We start from the raw sequence: 17,188 nt of genomic DNA on the forward strand, positions 1-17,188 counted from the left end.
ACCTATTATGTGTGTAACATATGATGCCACAACTTTCCTATAATTTTCAAGGGATTTGTTCTTATAAAGTCAATTATTTGGCTCTTTTCTTCTCTTCTTCATTAAACTTTCCAACTGCTCTGTGGGGACACAATAGGGTCTTTGTCGGCTGCTTAGAGGAGCTATTTGTCAATTGTTTTGCTTCAAGGACTGCCTCCTTTGTTGATGTTCTTCCACAGACCCCAAAAGGAGTTCAACAAAGAGAAAAATTTGTAAAAAAAATATGTAATTTTCATTCACGTGGTATTTTTTGAGCGGAAAAGTTTTCAGGTTGCGTTATTTAAAAGCTTACTTAATTGAAAAGGTTAATCCTTTATGTTTTTTCTTTGGCAACAGAAGAAAAAAGGAGATACTTAAAATATAGAAACATTATGAAGAGGGAACTAAGTACTCAGTTTAGGACTGTTGAAATGGCAACATTAGACACGAGGTGAAACGTAATATGAGATTTGCTATTACAAAGAAAAAAAGGGACAGAGAATTTCCATTGTGATCTCTGATGGTATCAGGTGAGAAATGGGTTGCTACTTAATAGAATTTTAAAACTTGAAGGGATTTAGATATCATCTACACCCGTCTATTCCTTTCAGAGGTGAGGAAATTGCAGCTCAGGGAAATGAAGTGATTGCCAGATTCTAAAACAATTGCCAGCAGAAAACAGGAGCAATATAATATGCTACTGTGCCATGCAGCTTGGCACTACCAGGGGCTTTGCCTTTGTTTTCCCCATAGATTTGCATCTGTTGAGGAATAAGCCATTTCCCTTACACAGTGCTATGTGGAGAGAATTGTGAGGAAAAGCCTGATTGATTTTATATATATATATATATATATATCTAAGATTGAAATAAGTAACTTTTCATTCCTACAAATTTATGCCTTTCAGTCTCTTACAGATCACAACCCCCTGATGAACTGCTCTTTACTAGACCACACAGTTTAGACCACAACACTTAATAGACTGCACATTACTCTTCCCTTATCATGCTTTGTTCTTTCCCCTTCTGCACCTCTGAATGAATAGCTAAATTAATAAACATTATATGAAATAGATTTTTTAAAAAGATTTTATTTATTTATTTGAGAGAGAGAGAGAGAGACAGCACAAGTTGAGGGGGGGAGGGGGAGAGGGAGAAGCAGACTTCCCGCTGAGCAGGGAGCCTGATGTGGGGCTCAATCCTGGAACTCCAGCATCATGACCTGAGCCTATAGGGCCAGACACTTCACTGAGTGGCCCACCCAGGCACCCCTATACAAAATAGATTTTAAAAGACTCTCAAGGGGCGCCTGGATGGTTCAGTCGTTAAGCATCTGCCTTTGGCCCAGGGTGTGATCCCAGAGTCCTGGGATCGAGCCCTGAGGAGAGTCCTGGGATCGAGACCCACATCGGGCTCCCTGCTCTGCTGGGAGCCTGCTTCTTCCTCTCCCACTCCCTCTGCTTGTGTTCCCTCTCTCACTGGCTGTCTCTCTCTCTCTCTCTCAAAAAATTTAATAAAATCTTTAAAAAAAATAAAAAGTAAATAAAATAAAGACTCTCTCAAAATAGGGGTCAGTAAACTGTGTTCTGTGGACAAAATCTGGTCTGCTGTCTTTTTCGTAGTTTTACTGGAACACAGCCACGCACTTTCGTTTGCATCGCCTCAGAGGTGAGTTGTGGCAGCAGACGCTGTGTGGCACACAAGGCTTAACATATGAATTGTTTGGTTGGCCATTTACAGAAAAATTTGGCTGGGTTATTTTGAAACAACACAACAACATTTGTGAAACTGGATGTACTAGGATAGGGCCTGGTACATGTGATTGTTAAGCTACTAAAAAAGTATAAGGTTCAAAATAAGAGAGAGAGGTTGATCCTTAGGAGGGCCAGGGTTTTCCATCACATGAAAAATATATTTCAAATTTTTTTTCTGTAGTTTCATCTTTTGTAATTTCATAGTATTGCTGAGTTGTTTCTTTAGATGATACAGAAAACTGTGAATGACTTACATGATCCAACATGTTGAAAGATGCTAGGAAAAACACTCTCAGAATAAGAAGGAACATTTCCTAACAAAATAAAACAGTTTATTGAAAACATAATTAACCTTGCATCTCCATATTCTTTGAGTATATGAAAAACAGTTTGTGCCTTGTAGAAACATTCTTTTTTTTTTTTTTTTTTAATTCAGTGCTAAAAGTTTTTTGCTTCCCTCAAGGCACTGCTGCAATAATCGATTGTAACTGCAGGATGTCTTCCTTATGCTTCCTTTCTGGTATCAGCGTTCACTGTGAGAACGACCCACCATATGTGGGACAGTGGTAAATATCATATAGGAACGTCAAGCTTGTTGCCATCTGTAAACGAAATATCAGTGATAATCAACAGATATTTTGTCTCAAGCAGATGTTTTTGACAATGTATTTTCCGAGAGTCAAATCTAGTAAATGACTGTCATGTGCACTAAATCTTTGTTTGGCATTTGTCTAATCATACTCAATTCATAATATCATAGAATATTCATATGCAGGATCTTATGTTTTTTAACCATTGTTTTTAGATAATGAAACATAGAGCCAGTTTGAAAATGACATGTTGAATCCTGAACTTTAAGGAGATACAATGAAAGATTTAGTTAGCGTTCTTATACATGCAAAGCAACAGAATATATAAATATTGGACAGTGGTTGTCAAATTGGATTTCCTGGAACCACAGGATTTTTGGCCATTTCTATATAGTCAAACAGAGGGCTCACCCTCTGCTACTTCAAGAACACACTATACAGGTCTATTTTATATTCGTTTCTCTATAAAATTCCATTTGAAAAATCAAAGACTTTGCCACGGAAATATATATGAATGCCACTGCATGTATAAAATCGAACAACTTCATTTAATGGAGAAAAGGATAGCAATGTCAGACTTTACTATTGGGCGACGCTCTTACTTTTTAGCCTAAACAGATCTTTGCAGGATTAGACTAAACAGTATGAGAGATTCATGTTCAGCCAATCTCAGTGACACATTCAGCTGATTTAATTAGCAAGGTAACGAGTAAGGAAGTATATTTATACTCCAAGAGAAAATGCAAAAAGAATAATAATGATACCTTTATTAAAAGGGAAAAAATAAAATTAAAGATTTTTGATAGATTTTGAGTTATAAATCAGGTCATATAATCCAATCTTTTCATTTTATGGATAAGGATATTAAAATCTAAGACTTCTCACCATTACTGGCAGAACAAGGGCTAGAACACAGGCACATGACCATTTTCATAACATTTATAGATTAGAACTCAAAAAATCAAGTTTGATGTTTACTAACTCTCTAACTTTGAGCAACTTCTCTGAGCATCAATATAACCTCTCTAACCTAGGTAATTTGTGTTTTGTTTTTTTTTTAATTTTGAGAGACAGTGAGTCTGAGTGCACATGGGGGGTGGGGGACAGAGAGAGAATCTTAAGCAGGCCTCCATGCCCAGTGCGGTGCCCGACTTGGGGCACAATCTCACGACCCAAGATCATGACCTGATCTGAAATCAAGAGTTGGTCACTTAACCAACTGAGCCACCCACGTTCCCCCCTGGTAATTCCTGATTGTAGCATGGAGTTTTTATAGGGATGGCCATAAAATGTTCTGAGTATGATATCTCAGGTAAATATGACTTTTTATTATTAGGGTAAGTGTAAATAACATGTAATTGCCAGTATCTATTTTATCTATGAATACAGAAATTTCGTATAGTTTGACTTGATATTATTATTAATACTACTGTACCACAAATAAATACTATTATAAAATTTTCTTTTTATGTTAAGTGCAGAGGGCTGATTTAATTGTATGCCTCTTTTCAGCGTTCACTATCAACCTTGGTCCTATCCAAGCCATTATCTCCACCTTCATTTATGTGTATATAAATGCATAGATAGATAAAGAGATAGAATTGTTTCATAATATCCCATTCCTTACTCCCTTTTACCTCCTTTATCACAAACAACTATTTTAATACAGTTGATATATTTCCTTTTAATTGCATGTATCTTTAAAATTTTAAAACAGCCATTATTATATTGTAATGATTTGCAAAATATTAAATTTGTGATTTAACTCAATAGTATACAGTATATCTTGGATTACCTTTTCTTCTCAGAGGAAAATGACATTTTGCTTCTCTAAAGTCATAGGTATGACAAGAGAATAAAATTAATCTTGAAAGGTGGAAAGGACATAACTATCTCTGAAATGTGGGTACAACTGACATTCTTGTTATACGTTGCTTCCAGTCTGCTAAGCCTACACGCAGTCGATACCTTTCAAGCATTTTCTCTCTTTTTTTGTTTTCCACTTTAAACACTCAGAGAAACACACATGAATGTGTGAGCACGCACACATACTCACAAACACACACACAGAAGGAAAAAAAAAAGAAATGAAGAAAGGCTAAGTCACAGAGAAAAAGAAAAACAGGCCTACTTTTTTTCAGGTGACAGAGTGAGCTGGCTGGCTGGTAACCAGAATTTTCCAATCATGTGATTAATCATTGTCAGGCCATCAGTTTCAGTTTAAAAACTCATGGAAAACGTTCCAAACTTATCAAAATTGAAATAAAATTAAACATGTATATCTCAGATTTCTACAGGTAAGAATAGGTCACGATATGCCCATTTCAATTTTAGACCACACTTGAAAACAATTTAAAGTCAGTATTTTTTTTTAACAAAATGAAACACAGCATATTATTAAATACTATTATAGTTTATTTTTACTAGAGTTTAATGGGAACAACTTGCTGTTCTGGTTTCAAATCCCAAATCAACCATTTACGTATGTAATAACTTTTTGGGACATCACCTTATACACGCATAAATATAAAATGATCTTATGAGAATACTCAACTGAACCATTTAAATAATAACAGGTTTTATGATTTTGAACTGGGGAAATCCATGGTGATGTTCCTATTCTATTGGGAAGAAGGAGAAAGTCCCTCAACATCTTTTAATGTTGTCTTTAATTGGTGCTTTTGAAATAAAAGTGTAGGGTTGAAGTAAAGGAGCCAGATCACTGAATTTCCTCTGATTTTAAAAAGGAAACAAGAAGGGGGCACCTGGGTGGCTCAGTTGATTAAGCATCTGCCGTCAGCTCAGGTCATGATCCCAGGACCCTGGGATCTAGCCCCAAGTTGGCTCCCTGCTCAGTGGGGAGTTTGCTTCTCCCTCTGCCCCTCCTCCCTTTCGTGTTCTCTCTCTCAAATAAATAAAAAAGTCTTTAAAAAAAAGGAAACAATAGGAAGAATATGAGAAACAAAAAGATTTTCTTGAAGATATAATTTGCAAACATTTTACATGTAGGTGTCAAGGAGGAAAAGGTGAGATGTGACTAATGTCTAAGGAGGTAGTAAGATACTACTGAAATGTCAGAGATAGATTCCTTAGTATAACTGATCGTTACCTGGTGAATTAAGATTGGAAAACTCAAGATAGTTGTTGTAAATGAGACTTGTACTTATTCCAATCTGTATTTCACTGGAATAGTCTCTCCTTAATCTTTGCTACATTGACAGAGAAAATTTTGCAGTACTTAAAATATTCCAACAAACCTTTGACCCAACAAGGATTAAACCTCACTGATTCTATCTCTATTTATGATCCCTCATCCCCACTTATTATATAACTTTTCCTTTCTTATTACGGTTAAATTCCTTGTTGGTATTTGTAATCAATCCTTTTTTAACTGCCCCATGCTCTTTAGCTTGTTTGTTTGGCACAGCCATGACTCCTACTAAATCTTGCTCCTCACCCCGGCTGCACGTGCTGACTGACCGGCAGGAGAAAAAGGAAAAAAAAAAAAAAAATCACAGAGCGCTGACTAGATTCACTATTTCTCTGTTTCCTTCACCCTTTCATTGTCCCACCCAATAATGATGACCTCGTCTCTCAGTCTCAGTGGATGACCTTACGGATTTCACTGAGAATGTCAGTATAGCCCCCATATCAACCTCCCTATCAGTATCTTTAACCATATACACTTTGCCTTCTCTGTTGCTGCTGTAGGTAGTTGGCTTTCATTACTAAGGCCATTAACTTTATCTCACACACACACATGATTCTACATTAGATCCCAGCACCACTGGCCTACTCAAGCACAGAGCTGCAGCAGTAATTATCTCTATATTATGTCACCTATTTTTTCTCCAGATCATTCCATTAGCATAAAGTTATGTTGTAATTCCTTGAATCTTAAAAAACTTATGTCCCCACTTATCTCACTATATGCTCCTCCCCTGTTAGAGCAACTTCTTTAAAGAATTTCCCATTCTCCATCCCCTTTGATTATTTTCCATCTCTCTTCAATCCACTCTAATCAGATTTTTACCTCTATTTTTAATAATGAAACTGCTCCTGTCAAGGTCATGAATGACATCTACACTGGGAAGTGCTGTGGTCAGTTCTCAATCTGCTTCTTATTTAGCATTCCATAAACATTTTTTTTTAATTTTTTTTTAAGATTTTATTTATTCGACAGAGATAGAGACAGCCAGCGAGAGAGGGAACACAAGCAGGGGGAGTGGGAGAGGAAGAAGCAGGCTCCTAGCGGAAGAGCCTGATGTGGGGCTCGATCCCAGAATGCTGGGATCACGCCCTGAGCCGAAGGCAGACGCTTAACCGTTGTGCCACCCAGGCGCCCCTACCATAAACATTTGCACCTGTTAATAAATGCCTTCTTTGACACCGTGTTCTTCAATCAGCTGCTTGGACAAAATTCTACGCAGGTTTCTCTCCACCTTGTTTCTTAATTTTCTTTTTACCCCTTTATTCATCTTTGTCCTGACCTTTTAACTTTGGATTGCCTGGGATGTAACCTACCCTCTCTTCTTTGTTCATAGACTCTTCCATGTTTATTTCATCTGGTCCTGTGATGTTAAAAACCACGTGCGTATTAATGATTCCCAAATTATGTATCTGGTATAGACTTATACAGGAAATCACTGATCAGCTTTCAACGGGTTAACACATAATTATCTTACAGATGTCCCCAAATTAAGCATAAAATTGAACTCTTAACTTTCTTGCTCTTACCTATTCTACTTTCAAGTTTCTTTTATCAGTTAATAGATAATCTTTAGTCTACAGTTGCATGGCTTAGAAACCTCAGAGTTGCTCTTAATTGCTGAGAGTTGTTCTTTTTCTCACATTCCCCATTTAATCTCCAGGCAATGTTGGTGACTCTACTTTCAAATATGTCTAGAATTGAATCAGCGTTCTCTCCCACCAAGCCACCATACTGGTCCAAGCAATTATAATCTTTCTTGGGTCACTTCAATAGCCTAGAAGTTCTCCCTTTGCTTCCTTCCTGTGCATTTTAGTGGGTGCTGTTGTACCCCACCTATGTTTCTCCTTCAGAATGATATGGCCATCTCCAATATTTGCTGGAAATGTTGCTTGTTGACAAGTCCCAGCTGAATCCTTCCCTTGGATTCCCCCTCAGCCAAAGGTAGCTGCCTCTTCTAAGCATATGCCTCCTCACTGGGGTTGACTTGCATCACCAGTTTGAACTAATTCAGCAGGGACACCCCAGTTCCACAGTATCCTGGGATCAGCGGAGGTCTTTGCTGAGGCCTTATGGCCTTTGAAATGCTTCCTCCTGCCCAGTCCTGCTTTTCTCCCATCTCACAGGTGTTCTTGTCACTGTTTCTCAGTAGATATCATGCCTGCAGACGTCCATCTCAGGGGCTGTTTCCTGGGGAAGCTGACATGCAGTTTGTCCCACATCAGTCTGAAAATTAGCCCAGAGAGTGTTTTAATATGTATATTAGATGCTATAATTCCTCACAGCTCTACACTATTTCCCCATTTTATTTCAAAGTAAAAGCTTAAATGTCCTTAAAAGGAACTGCACAGCCGTACAACATTTTCCCCTGCCTCACTCCTCCCTTCCATCCATCACTGCTCTGATCTCATCTTCAAGAAGTCTTTCTTGCTTACTTCATTATAGCCATATTACCTTTATTGTTCTTCCTCAAACAGTCATCCATGACGAGTTATTGCATCTGTGTTAGTTTTTCCTTCCACATGGGACACTCTTCCCCTAAGTAGCTGCAAGACCATCTCCCTTGCCGCTTGCAGTGTGCCTTCCAGTGAGGTCAACTCTGACCACCTTATTAAAAATTGACACCTGGGTGAGCTTTTACCAGTCTCCTTACCTGGCGTATTGTTCATAGCTGTGTTCACCTTCTAAAACACTGTATGCATGATTCATTGATTTATTGATGATAATTTAGTGCCATTATGTTATCATCAGATTGTAAGCTGCATAAAACCAGATTTGTTTTCTTTCAAATCTCTGACACATAAGAGTAGGTATTCACTTATATTTGTTGAATGAATAAATGAATGAATGAATGAGCCACCTCACTCCTTAGGATTAAGTAATAGAATATATATGACAGTGCAAACCTGCTGGGCCAGTCTTGTCATATAGTACATACAACAAAAAATAGTTACTGCCATTGCTTATTGATTTTTTTCCTAAGTACAAGTTCCATAAAAAATTTAATAGGAGGATACTTTTAAAAAATGCTGTTCTACTAGTAGCCAAATTATAACCACAAAATCACCCACAATTTAAATTTAATTATAATTTTTCTCTTCCCCATATGTACATGATATCCTGCCGTTCTCCCCACCCCCACTGCTGTCATCTATATTTCTTGCTTACTTAAAAAGGTAAATTGTACTTAACTATTCATATTTAAATAAATTTGCCAGTTAATTGTTTTAGTTGCAATTTTAGCAAATTCATTTTTCAGGTTGTGCTTTAAATTGGGATAGTTAGGGCCACATTTTTCACGGCTGCAGATGGACAATGTTACTTATTTTGTGAAGTGAATGACCTTGGGCATAAAATGGAGACAGAAAAAAGTACTAAATCATTAAAATATGTTAATCAAAATAATGGAGGGTGATGGTTTTTTTTTAAGATTTTATTTATTTATTTACCAGAGAGAGAGAGCACAAGCAGGGGGGAGCATCGGACAGAGGGAGAAGCAGGCTCCCCGCTGAGCAAGGAGCCCGATGTGGGACTCAATCCCAGCACCTTGGGACCACGACCTGAGCCAAAGGCAGATGCTTAACCGGAAATTTTTATAACCTAAAAGTGCATTGGTATATGTGGAAAATTAAGAAAACACCCTAAATCAGGAGACCCATCTAACTATCAAAAGGTACATCCACACTTATTAAAGATCATAAAATACAGTATGTTCTTAAAGTTCAGGGGAAAAAAAACTGTGATGCTTTCTGAAATTATTTTTACTATGGATAGATAATAATCTAAATTTTATATCTGTTCTATAATAATTTATAGGTTTACCTACCTAGTTGAAACTATTAAAAATTTTCCATTTGCAGGATTTAATTATTTTATTTGTGTAAGTTTAATTCTTTTCCTTAAAATATCAGATTTCCAGCTGTTTCTAAAAGCAATTCATAGTGCAAGTTCTAGTCAGAACCCTAATTAAAATATCCAAAAAATGTTCTTAAAATAATTATTTAGAGAAAGTAAGCTAATTCTAAAGTGGTGTCCCACACACATCCAAAATAAGCCCGGCCATTTCTTTTAATTATTCTGTGTAGTGGCTCCAAGAAAATAAAACCACCTTTGATTTTCTTTATTTATGACCAGGTGATATTTAAATTTCATTTAATTGTCAAAATTTATGATTTTTAATTTCCAAATGATGGTACAAATATAAAAGTCCTAAAGAGCGACACTGAGGAATAATAAATGTCTTCAGTTTTAAATATGTTGAACCTTAAATAATGAAGATATGAAACTATACTTTGAACCAATGAAATCAGCATTCTGTTTGCCCCAGAATCTTTCGGGCATAAACAGGAATTAATTGAATGAGAAACTTGGGAGAGACTCAGAAAGAGAGAAGTTAGGTAAACATTTTTTAAGTTACTACTTTTTGTTTTTTGACTGTTATTAAGGTAAAACATTCCTGTAACTCAACTTTCTAAAGGCTTAGAAAATATAAAGTAAGAACTCCATTGCCTCTTTCTGTCTATGAGATATCCGAATCACCTGCCGGGGTAGGGGGCAAAAGTTTAACAAGTTCCTGGATATTCTTTGTGTATGAATATTTAAGCAAATATGTATATATATTCCACTTGAACCCTTCTAAAATACAGTTGGCCACACACACATACACATACATTGTTCTACATCTTGCTTTTTCACTTAATAATATATTATGGAGATTGTTCCCCAATAATATAGAAAAAAATGATCTTCATGCTTTTACTGAGATTACATTATACTTTGTATGTATGTGTGTGTACATGAATCTAGAGACAGACAAAAACCCTGTAATTTATTTAATGTGTCATTTAGGGAAATTCATAGTATTTCCAACATTTTCTGTTATAAAAAAATACTACAGTGAATCTCTGATATATTTCTCAAATGAGGAAGTGAAGTATATAGAGTATGAGATCATAGCCCCTGAGATCATGACCGGAGCGGAAATCAAGAGTCAGATGCTTAACTGATTGAGCCGCCCAGGCGCCCCTATATTTACTCTTTAAATAGGATGGCTGGATTCAAGAGAATGGCATTTATCATTTTAATAAAGATTTCCAAAAACTATTCATAGAATACTCATTATATTCATAGTTCACCAGCAGCATATGAAGGGGGTAGCTTAACCATACCTTGTTTGGAAAGTTTAATAATAACAATAATAACACTGAGTACGGTAAAGTAAAATTGTCCATATGAATAGAATTAGTTACCTGACAGTGCTAGGAATATAAGGGGAAAGGGTTTGTTTTTGTTCCTGAGAAAATGTAAACTATTTGAAGGCAGTCATTCCACATCCCATTAATGTGGACACTAGTATAATGCCAGAAACGTGATAGATGCCCAGGGATTGTTATTATCATGAACTGAAGTAAATATGAAGAATATGACTAAACGTCAGGAAACATAACAATACACTCCTCATGTCATATGAAAACAATATATTTGAAACCAGATTGTGACATCACATGTATGTTGAGCGGTTAGTGAAATGCCAGATTGACCAATATTCTTTGACGAGTTATTTACAGCCACCGGTGTGATCCGACAGTGGTTCTTGTCAGCCCCCACACTCTAAGGAGAAAAGAGAAGGGCTGGTGAACCGAAGTCCCTGCAGGATCTGAAAAATTCACAGAAACTGTCAGAGCTGGCCATCAGTATTACTAGCACTCTCCTCCGACCTAAACAGATTGTACAGATGTGACTGGGAACAACAAATTATCAGTGCTTGGTCGGCTCGCTTAACAGATTTTGAAAAGGACAGCTCTTTATCAACTCCTTGCACTAGGCACCCTTCGAGATGGTGTATATCTTAGTAATACATCAAGTTTCACATCTATCATCTGTTTCTGTTTTTCTCTAACTGGGTTTGGAAGCTTGATTATTAGTTCTGGTTTCTTGTCTAATATCACTTTCATAGTTGTGTCCTATGGATTTAAGTTTCTCAGTCATTTTTAAAAGAAGAAAGAGAATTTCAATTTGCTGCATTTGAATGTGTATGAGGTCCCTGTTCTATTGCAGAAATGTTGTTTTACTTAAGGGAAAATTTCATTGCAATGAGAGATAACAAGACCCCTGTGTAGACACTTGAAAAATTTGTGAAATATCTGAGACAACAAAAAGGCAATATAATTGCAAAATATTATTACACAGGTATTCCAGTTTAGAAACTGTATTAGTAATATCCGTTTTGATAGAGTATTAACTTTTTGTTGATTTCACTTTCTTTGATATTATTAAGATATAGAATTTAATTTAGGCCTTTTTTTTAGAGAGAGAGAGTGTGTGAGTGAGGTGGGGAGGGGCAGCAGGAGAGGGAAAAGGAAAATCTTAAGCAGGCTCCACACCCAGAACGGAGCTGACATGGGGCTGGATCTCAGGACTCCGAGATCATGACCTGCTCCAAAATCAAGAGTCAGACGCTTAGCTGACTGAGCCACCCAGGTGCCCCTAGATTTAATGTAGGCCTTTAATTCGGGTTACAAACTAACAGAATACAAAATACAAAATACAAAAAGAAGTTAAACATATATAAATATATGTCGATATAACCTGCCTTAGAATTGTATTCTTCAGTGTAGTACACTTAAACATTTAATCATTTTTATCATGAGTTTTAATATTATATGCAGAGTTGAAAAATTATTTTCATTTTGTATAAAGACATCCTTATTTTTTTAAAGGTTTATTTATTTACTTATTTATTTGAGAGAGAGAGAGGTGTGAGAGAGAGCATGAGAGGGGAGAGAAAGAGTGCACAAGCCGGGGGGAGGAGTAGAGGGAGAAGCAGACTCTCCACAGAGCAAGGATCCCAGTGCGGGACTTGATCCCAGGCCCTGGGATCATGACCTGAGCCGAAGGCAGACGCTTAACTGACTGAGCCACCCAGGTGCCCCAGTGACATCCTTATTAAGTTAATTTTGATTGCATGAAGGCATAAAGCATCCTAAGTACATGCAATAGTATATTCTTCCTTCTTGGGCTGTTCTAGTTCCTCAATTTAGGTAAGACTCTCATTGTTTTTAGCAAGATCCTTTGGAAATAAAGGAATAGCCATTATGAAATTTCAGTGAAGATAACTGAATGAGTATTATTAGTCCTGTTTGCTGGAAGTAAAAGGAAATGTACATAAAATTGGTTTTATTCATGTCTAGGAAAAAATAGATGGTTAAGACTTAGCAGATAACACTTATAGAATCTTTGTTACCTGCCAGAGACTGGCATTGTTGAGTCATTTAATCGCCATAAGGGCCTTATGGACTAGGTACTCCTAGTATCATCAGTGTTTTACTGGTCAGAAAACAGAGGCACAGAAATGTTAAGCAACTTCTCCAAGGTCCTACATAGGCATGTGATGAAGCTGGGGCTTGAATCCAAATCATCTGGATTCAGAGTCTGCCTAATGCATAAAGAGAGAGTGTCATATCAAGCAAGTTTTCATTTCTTCTGAAATATCTTTTATTACTGGGAAATTTGGAGCCCTTTCCCCACTAATGTCCCTTCTGTTCATCTTAGTTTTAAAGTTCGCATCAAGTGTGGGGAGAAGCTATGTGTGGAATCATGGTATTTTACTGGGATTACTTCTCTCTTTCCTTCTTTTTTTTTTTAAATGATTTTATTTATTTGAGAGAGAGTATAAGTTGGGGGGGGGGCAAAGGGAGAGGGAGAAGTAGACTCCCACTGAGCAGGGAGACCAACCCACTGTTCAGTCCCAGGACCCTGAGATCATGACCTAAGCCAACCGCAGACACTTAACCGACTGAGCCACCCAGGAGCCCCAATGTGATTACCTATGATTTCAGCGACATACTAAAATAAGTCTTTGATTTTTATGGCCGTTGACAATTGTTCAATTAAAAAAAAGTAATAAGCCAGATATTTTACACTTAAATGTGAATGTTTCACTTGAATAAAATTAAGCAAGCAAGATTAGGTTAATATCAGCAAATAAATTTCCACTAATGTCTTTATTATATCTATATTTTAGGTAAAGTGGAATTTATGACCTAAGTTATTCTGATAATATTCTTTAATATCCATTAGAAGACTAATGTCTTGATAAATTTTATTAAGTTTGTCATTTCTTTACTTAATATTAGATTAGATTTAAGTAAGACTTTCTATTTGTAAGATAATACTATAAACTTAAGAGTACACATTATGATAGAATGATTATTATATCTTATTTTAAATGATGTCCTTGGATAATATATAAACAAGATTTCCCATAATCTATAATAATTTAGTACAAAATAGGTTTTAATGTAAATCAAATGTGCTTTAAGATACTATACACAAATAATATGCATGTATGATAAGTAACATGCATATATGTTTACATATTTATAGCATTTTGAGGCTTATTATTTGCAAAAAACCCAATTATGCAGCAAATGATCTTTTATTATCTGGTAAATGTATAATTAGGGATTTTTTTTTCTTTTTTTACTAATTTGCCAATTAAAAGCCCCAAGAGAAAGCCAATTTACTTATTGAAACTAAACATATTTCTCTACATAAAAACTCTAAAATAAAATAGAAAACGTTAAAATAAATCTAGAGGGGTTAACTAAAATCGATCAAGCCAGTACATAACTGACATAGGTCCTTTTGTCCTTTTGTATCATATACGTATGAAAAGCCAAGTGAAGCAAAGCATACAGTATCATATGCTGCTAAAATGATTTCTCCTACTTTAATTTTGTAAATGGAATTTTTAAAAGTTGGCAAAAGAACCGACACCCAGCTTCAAGAGAGCTGCTGAATATTTTAGTGACTAATAATAGCTAACATTACTGACTGACCTATTCTAGACACTGTTCTAAGGCAGAGCTCTTGGCAGAATGCTTTTTGAAGCAGTCAATTTCAGGGCATTGGCATAAATGACCAGGGCATAAGCTAAATATTTTGCATCTAGATTCTTTGCATGTCTCTAAACATTAGATGACCTGATACTATTGTATGTTTAACCTTTTAGAAGAAATTGGTACAGATAAAAGCTGGGTTTTGATTGATTTGGCTTCAGAAGATTTGGTTGCTAGATATGTCTGCTATTATAGAAATATGTGGGTCTTAGGCAAGGAACAAGAACCCTAAGACTGTTGGAGGGGTCAATAATTTCCCTATTATTACTTCTGTAAACCAATGGACATAGTAGAATTTTTGTGAGCATCAAATGAGGTGGAATCCTAGAAAATGCCTAAAACAATGCCAGCAGAATAAGAGAGGTTCAGAAAAAATTTGATAAATCTGAATTTAGAAAAAAGAAATCTGGGACACTAACACTGAATGACTTTAGCCTGCTTCATAAATTTGTCTGAGACAGATTATATCTATGCATGTATATGTTGCATGTAGAGAGGTTTATTGTATAATATTTTGATAAGGTCACTGGAAAGTTAATGGTCTAGGCACAAGTACCTTTTTTGAAAATAATTTGCTGAGAGACTAAGTTTTGAATTCCTTATTGGAAAGGACTATTTTCAATTAGAGTGATGAACAGCCAACATCTTTGTAATATTTTCTCTTCAATTCCATTTTTCTTTTTTTTCCCCTTAATATATGGATATTACTTTACCAGAGGGGTGTTAACGCAGTGATGTAATCTAAAAGAAATTTCTTCCCTCTGGCTTGGGAAGCAGTGAGGAAAAGGGATAAAGAGGCAAAAGAATAGCAATGAGCCCCAAGGGGAGAGTGTAGTCAATACGATTAAACAAGACTTAGTTAATCTGCAAAGTGGACTGTTCAACTCTGTCAGTGAGCACTGTCTCTTATTTTTTAAAACCTGAGGTGCTGAGGAGATGAGATGTATCAGAATGATAGGTGAATGTAATTGTATACATCTATATGGTGATTTATCTTCCTAATATAGGAAATTGTAGCATTTATAGTTTTAGGTGGCTGTTGAAAGGAGAAGGAGACTAAATTAGATTTTAGTTGAAATGGTCCACAAGTATTTCACAGGCTTCTAGAAAGGTGGAAAAGTGAGAGAATACTTTTAGATGTCAAAAGCTATAAAAAGATATGCATTAGTAAGTAAGTCAAACTCTCATGTTAATGTGATCTTTTCCATTAATTTTTTTACATGGCCGACTATACAAAATGTATACTGTATAACAAGTCTTTACATTAAACAAATAACTGCTGTTTTCTGTACTTGTGGCTTCTTGCACAATGAAATGAGTAAACTTTTAGACAGTAATTGTATTTGAATCATGGTTGTAGCCTTTTAAAAAGTAAATGAACTAGGGATTCCTGGGTGGCTCAGTCAGTTAGGCATCTGCCTTTGGCTCGGGTCATGATCCCAGGGTCCTGGGATGAAGTCCCCTATTGGGCTTGTTGCTCAGTGAGGAGCCTGCTTCTCTCTCTGCCTGCTGTTCCCTGTGCTTGTGCTCTCTCTCTCTCGCTCTCTCTGAGAAAAATAAATAAATAAATTCTTTAAAAAAAAAGTAAATGAACTAAAATTTCTATTTATCTCAAACTTTTTCAGTGGTATAATTAGAGTTCTTTTAACAGAAACCCACCTTGTACTAAAATGTTAAGGCCATGACTTATCAATTGAGATTATTTAACCTAAACTGAAGAGAATGAGAAGTGTTTAAATAATCAGATAAGAAAATAAATATTTTGTGCCCATGTTTTTTACTGGTAATTAAAATTTTAACTGGGCACTGGGAAAATGACAATTGGCTTGAAACATACATAAAGGTTTTATACTTGGGAGGATAAAAGACTGTATTTATTCATTACCACATGTTTAAATGTAGAAATGATTATAAAGATACTATAATATTCAATATTTACAAACGGGAATACACACACACACACATACACACACACACACACACATAACGCCATCAGACAAAATGGTTTTTCTTCTGAAATATAATTTCCTAACTTACCAGTGTGCTTTCCTGACTTAAATGTCTGTTCTTCTTCCTTAGAAAAATAATTCCACTATATATATGTATGACTTTTGCATATTATTAATACCTTAATGTATATTGGTGCTTTTAAGAGATATTCCATATATAATTGTTGTAAGAAAGAAGTAAAATATCAATGCTCACTTAGCTCTTGGTTTTCCTAGATATTTTATTACCAGTTTTAAATGGTAATGTGCCAGAAAATACACATGATTAGTCTAATTGCACTTATAGTTATATAACATAGAAAAATTTGTGCATGGCCTTCATCCTTTTGAAAATGGCTTATTTTTCCAATAGCAATCCATGTCAAAATGCTGAAATGACAGCTTCTTTATCTTCTTGAACCTCAAATATGATGTAGCTCATTACATTAGCACCAAGAAAGCAGGCCATAAATTACCACGGTGTGATCAGGCATGTCTGCAGGCTTGACATTGCCTTCCTCATAGAATATCCATCATTCCAGAAATGTCCTGGGTACTGAAGGGACAGACTGCAAAGAAATTAAATCCTAAAATAGAGCCATGCAGTTTCTTACTGTTAATATCAGATAAAGATATTGTTATATCAGTTGAATTTCTACCTCATTGATGAACTCAGTAATCAGGATACATTAGGAAGAATTTCATGCTTTAAAAACTATGGAGAGTTTACA

Source organism: Ursus americanus, chromosome 10, assembly GCF_024610735.1.
Source record: "Ursus americanus isolate L20-20 chromosome 10, mUrsAme1.1.p, whole genome shotgun sequence".
Lineage (NCBI taxonomy): Eukaryota > Metazoa > Chordata > Mammalia > Carnivora > Ursidae > Ursus > Ursus americanus.